This window comes from Parus major, chromosome 1A (genome assembly GCF_001522545.3).
Source record: "Parus major isolate Abel chromosome 1A, Parus_major1.1, whole genome shotgun sequence".
NCBI classification, from domain to species: Eukaryota; Metazoa; Chordata; class Aves; order Passeriformes; family Paridae; genus Parus; species Parus major.
The window spans coordinates 59376698-59382811 of NC_031773.1; the positions used below are offsets into that span (position 1 = coordinate 59376698).

At 45.9% G+C, this 6114-nt stretch overlaps 1 protein-coding gene across 7 annotated transcripts in view; it reads left to right on the forward strand.

Annotated features, from left to right (window-relative positions):
- The first annotated feature begins 946 nt into the window (after positions 1-946).
- PACSIN2 (protein kinase C and casein kinase substrate in neurons 2) overlaps positions 947-6114 on the forward strand; it is a 61851-nt gene continuing 56683 nt past the window's right edge. For 5 of the 7 annotated variants that reach the window (XM_015627584.3, XM_015627587.3, XM_015627590.3 and 2 more), the window contains exon 1: positions 969-1063. The gene's annotated coding sequence lies outside the window, so the exon portion shown is untranslated. Of the gene's footprint in view, positions 1064-1432; positions 1564-6114 lie in introns of those variants that run through there. The other 2 variants (XM_033514654.1, XM_015627585.2) reach the window with 2 other exon arrangements.

Here is a 6114-nt window from a genome sequence, read left to right on the forward strand (position 1 = left end):
AGTGATCCAGAGCTCTTGCTGTCCTCAAACCAGGCTGTCCCCGGGGCCAGCGCGGGAGCACAGCAGTGATGAGAAAGGCAGATGGGGGGGGAAATGCAGAAACTAGCAGCGGAGAAGGCAAAGGCTGAAGGGACGAAGGAAGGTCACCGTGGTGGCTGCTCCTTGAAACTTGAAACAGTCCTCTGTCTAAAACAAATAAATCCGATCTAGATAGGCGAAGGTGAGAGTAACAGGTCTGAGACTGGGCGAGAACCGCGTAGCTCCGCCGAGAGCGGTGTAACCAAACCAGCAGTGCCATGCCAGAGGTGGCTCTGACTTTGATCCCGTGAGCGGGGCAGCTGCGAACCCGACCTAGCTCGGCCCCGAGCGGGCGCTCCCGGTGCCAACAGTGCCGGCGGAGCGCACCGCGCTGTGCGGAGCGGAATCGCCGCCTGCACCGCTGCTAGGCAAGGAAAAGTCCCCGACACTTCCCGCGATCTGTCAGCTCGCTCACATTTCGCTTCGGGAAATGACATTTGCTTGTTCACGGTGCCCCGCAGTGGAAAAGGGACACGAAAGCAGTGTTACTCCCGCCGCGCCGTGCCACGTTCCGCCGTGCTCCTGCCACGGTTTCATACACTCGGATATCTGGCTAACGCTGCGGCCGAACGGGCCGGGCAGCCGCTGCCCCCGGGGAGAGCCCAGCCCAGGCCGGGTCCGGTGGCGGTCGGAGCCCCCCAGGGTGAGCTCGGGTAGGGTCCGGGGACGCGGTACCACGCGCGTGGCTCTAGCAGTCCCCGACCACCGCCGGGGAGCGCGCGCCGGCCACGGGCGCGCGCACCACCCCTCACTGCCTCCGACGAGGAAGTGGCGTTGATTGGCAGTCTCGGGGAGCCAATAGGCGGCTGCGGAGCGGGAGCTTGCTCGGGCTCTCAGCCAATGGGAGAACGGCTGGGCGGGCGCCAGGGGGCGGGCGGGGGCGGCGGTCGGAGCGCAGGGGTCCGGTCGGTTCCGCCGCGCTCTCGCCATCTCGTCACCCCCACTCCCGCCGGGCACTGGCGACGGGCAGGTCCTGGCGTTGCAGGTGAGGCCCGTTCCGCGCCCCAGGGAGAGGCTCGAGCTGGGTTGGGATCCCCGTCGGAGCCGTTGGGCAATGGCGGGCGATGGGTCCTGGCGGGGGAAGCCGCTGCTGCCGCTGCGCCGGCAGCGCTGCCCGTGCTGGGGTCGAGCCGAGGGGGTCGGGCCGGGGGACGACCCCCGAGGACCCGCTGGGTGCGGGCCGTCCACCTCCCGCTGCTCCGGGGCTGCCGCTGCGGCGGGCGCGGGGAAGGTGAAGTTCTCCTTGCACGGCGCCAGGCGGGGAAGGGCAGGGCTGGGGCTTGCGAGGGATGACGACACTGGCTCGGTTCCTGTAGAAGGGGAGAGCTCCCTGCTCGGGGAAGTTTGGTGACCCACTCGGTCACCACTCGGTGGTGGCGGCGGCTTTGGTTTGGGGAGGAAAAGAAGGCGAGGATGGAGTCCTAAACTTGAGCAGCTGGGTTTTCCCTCCCGGCTGTGAAATCCCGGCGCCTCGGATGATGGCAGGTAACGATGCTGATTTGGTGGGAAGGAGGTGTTTCTACGGGGAAGAGTGAAGTTTTAAACAGCTCAGGGCCTCCTGAGTACTGGTAATGACCCAGCTCAGTCAAAGTTCTTGGTCTTGCCCTTGCCTCCTTCTATCTTGACTTTCCCTTTTTTGGCCCGTGGAAAGAATCTACTCATGTGCCAGCCCAAAATGCCTGTTTGAGAGAGACAACTCTTTATGTGCACTGAGGCTACCTGGTTACAGAAGAACAGGATGTGTAGTGTCTGCTTGGCTGGCTATATCTGTCTTTCTCAGCTCTGTCTGCTTGGAACGACTCAAGCTGATAGATTCAGTCTTCTGAGGCGTCATCCTTTTGCCTGAGCACTAAAGGAAGCCAGAAGGACGCAAGTGCCATATGCTGTGCTTTGTAAACTGGACAGTTTGAAAACTAAATGTAGTCTTGTGGTTTTAAACGCTTGGATTACTTGATTAAAATCGTAAATTAGGTAGGATAATTTAAAAGTAGTACATCACTACTCAAGTTTCCTGTACATGTTTGTGTAAGTTTGATCATTTCACACAGACTGGGGGGAAAAAATGAGCCGTGGGTGTGCTAGGCACTTTTGTTTCTCTTGTGCTCCATTGCCTCCTGCTTAAAAGGCTGCCACGAGACTTCTCTCTTGCTATTGGGGAGTGGGTGAGATTCCCTTCTACTAATTTGTATTTAATGCCAGCATCTTTTCAGCTCTTCTTTAAAGCAAAAAATCTTTCCCCTGCTTTTAAAAGTTAAATGACTAGTAGTGCATTATTAAAAGAGCCATAGTGAAAGCTGCATTATGTAAGCAACTGAGTTTTCATTCTGGATTTAGTGCAGCACAAGGATCATTCTCATATGTCTGTAATGAGACCACTGGAAAAGCAGCACTTCGTTGCTTTCTTGGGTAGGGTGGTCACACATGACATTATGACTTTTATTTCTGCTTAAAGGTGAGCCGTAACTAAAAGAGTTTGCCAGCTGTGTTTCAGATGGTCAAAACTTGTTAATTGCATTCTTTACTATTAAGGTTATTAACACCAAGTGCTCATGTGCTGGTTGTTTTATACCTGTACCTGCCTGAAATTATATTTTGTCAAACTTGCAATTTGCCTTCAAAGATAGTAGTAATATTCTCCCTATTATGACTGAATCAGCTTAAATAGGAGCATGTATTAGCATAAGGAGCATGTCTGTTGAGCAGAGTGCAGCATCATTTTAGAGATCTCTGATCTCTGTACACCACAGCTTCAGTGTAGCAAGCAGGAGAGGTGTGCAGGTGCAACCTTGATGTGACTGTTCTGTGCTCAAGTGTTCCAAACACCCTTGGGGAGTAGTTTACAAATCTGGATTTAAAAAAAAAAATATTTTTTTTATGTCTTTGAAATGCCATTATAATAAAATGGCATTTTGACTGTGGTCTAGATCATTATGGTGTATGAATGTTTTTAAACAGTGCCTTCAGAAAATACCTAGAGGATATATCTTTCTAGTGGGTAGATGTCTGCTTTTTTTTCTTATGACAAGCCACTTGAATGTTGGTCTGAAATCAGTGAACCTGTTACTTTTACCAGGTGACATGTTTGGATGAATTAGCATCAGGAATGAGAAGTTTTGTTCTCCTGGTCTATCTGTGGAGCATATGGGCACCTTTTCCTGCTCTAGAACTAAGTGAGCTACGTGCTTAAAGATGTCCATATGTCAATTCTGTGCTTCCCTGATTGTGGTTAAAATGAGCCTGAAGGTGACTGTGGGTTGAATGGGTAGGCTATAAATGTAGGCCTAGAAAATTTCGTGCTCATTGCAGAAATTGGATGAATTTCTTAGCTGTGCTGCCAGTCAGAAGTTCCCTGTGCTTGTACAAATCTCTGTTGTAATACATAGTAGCTAAAAGGTAGCTTTCTGTTTCTGAGTTGATACCTGGTTTTCTTAGCGTAGTTGCTGTTGGAAAAACTTTATATTCTAATACATTAAGCCAGGAGAAGAGTAGATGCAGATTGAAGGTGGGGTTTGGTTTGGTTTGGGTTTTTTTTAATATATTTTTTTAAACATCCCTATCAACTAATACATGAGTGCCTTTTTGGTTCTTAGAATCTCTGCTTTTTTGAAACATACTATGATTTAATTAATTTCTTGTTGCCTGAGACCTGGAATGAAGTGAATGCAATGCTTGAATTTAAAACTAGTCTGTGAGAGTAACAACTTCTTTGTAAGATGGGATTTAATTCAAAATCTGTCATAATCCCCAGAACTTCAAGAGGTGACATTGTTGTTCCTTTCAACTAAATCCAGTTACTGATTTTTGACTTAATGTAAAGATGAACTATTCCCAGGACATGAAAAGGAAGAAGTAGGAAATAAAAGAGTGATGTAACTGTGCTGAGATAAATCGAGTTAAGTATTCTGTGATTTAATAGAATGCTGTATTTAATATGACTGTTACATGGCTGGTTGGCTCACTGGGGTTGAGCAAAATACCCTGGAGTTGACAGTAAAGCAGCTGCTGTATTCTGGGGTTGGTTCACAGCCTCCGTAGTTCAAATTTGTTACAAGACTTGAATGCTGTTCTTTTATGTGTTATCCTTTATGGTGCCTTGCATAGGGGAGGGGAATAATCCAAATTTCTCTAATGATATTGGTCTAGAATCTGCCTTGATGAATGATCCTTGGAGCGTGAGAGATTCTTCTTGAGCCACTGGTGTACTTGCTTAGAATCCTGTGGATCTTGGTGAACAGGATGTGTCAATATTTGAGAAGGTTCCCAGCCCTAATTAGTAAATAGGGGTAGAACTAACATGGCTATTGTGACACTGCACAGTAAAGAGCTCCAAGACAAAAAGAAAATGTCTCTCAGGCTTTAAGTAAGGTGGTTTGGTTCAAATTTTTAGATGATGCAAATATTTAAAAACTGTTCCGGCTTACACAAGGTATTGTAAATATATTGCTAATATTGGAAACCTGTATCTCAAACTTTTTGGCTTTGGGCAGTGCATATTTTTAACTTTTTTGCTTGCATAGGACTCTGCTTTAAGAACTAATTCCAAGGCATCTACAGACCAAAATTTTTGAATAACCTTCTTTGCCTTTTATCACATACCCTAGAGTAGTGAATGACAAACCAGACAACAGTATAAACAACAGAAATTGTGAGACTGAGAAGTGTGTATGGTATTATTAAATATTTGACAGAGTTTTACTGAAACCAAAAAGACTGGATTTTATATCATCTTTTGGTATAAACTTCTAAATGTAACATAGTATATGCCCTGAAAATGGTCACCACTCAGACTGTGACACTGCTAACTCAGAGGAGTTCACAAGTATGTTCTAAGTATCTTCTCATGCCTGTTGTGATTAATGTTCCACAGAATCCTGATGTACTTGCAAGCTCTTAGCTTTTGATATAAAGTAATAAGTTGTTTGCTGGCTGACCTTGTTGTTACTGTACTGTTCATCCTGAAGTCCTTGTTGTAGAAGTGTGGTGTTCTTTCTGTCTTATTTTGTTGTGTCTTTGTGCATGAGTAGCACAAACAGGGCTCATAAACTGACTTTCATGTATGATTACATTAATCTCTCCCATATACTTGGTGAATCTGTTGCTACCTGGTGATTGTAGCAACAAAATGTGTATGTTGACTGGGTTCTGAAAGGCCTAGCAGAGTTTTTGTGCCTGGCATCTCACAGCCAGGGTTTTGGGTTACAAAACCAACTTGTACAGAACTTCTTACCTGGCATAGTAATATAGCTGAATATCAAGATAAGAATTTTTTTTTATTTTTTTTTTTATTCTCCATAGCAGATGCACAGCCATACTTGATTAACTTTAGAATAATATGACAAAGAATATAATAAGCTGGATTTTTTTCTAATTTTTGACTTAATAGGTTAAAGAAAAGGTGCAGGGTGAATATGCTTAATATGCCCTTTTAAAAGGGGGTAATGTGAAGTACAGATTTTAATAAATAAATCTGCAGTGAGTCATAGGACAAACGGGACATGATTTTGGTTTGACATACACCTCTCATCCTCTCCCTTAATTGAGGCTTTCTTGGCAGTGTGACAGATACCTACCTCCCTGCTGAGTGGAACAATGTTGCTTTCTTTTTGGGAGAAATGATATATGGATAATAAACAGGTACAGATCTGTTAAATTAACTATTTAATGGAACCACATGTATGCAACATCAGCTTGTAGGCATGCTTACTTCCACAGTCCTTGAATAATATTCTTAAAAACATTTTTTCAAAAGTATTCAGGTTCTCTTCATCCCTTGATAGTTAAAGATAAAAGCCTCAAAACTCATTTTTCAGTTAACTGAAATAATCTGAGCACTCAGAGTAATCTGATATCTATCTGGTCAACATACAATTGTGTTTAACTTGTAGGAGCTGCTGAGCAGCTTGCTTTAAGGTTGTCCTGGGTTGCAGTATATTCTATCACCATCCTCATGTACTGTTGAAACCAGGTGAGGCAGTGCTCCCTGCCTCCCCGCCCCCCCCGGGCTACCTTCTGTTAATGGGCCCATCAATGCCCTGC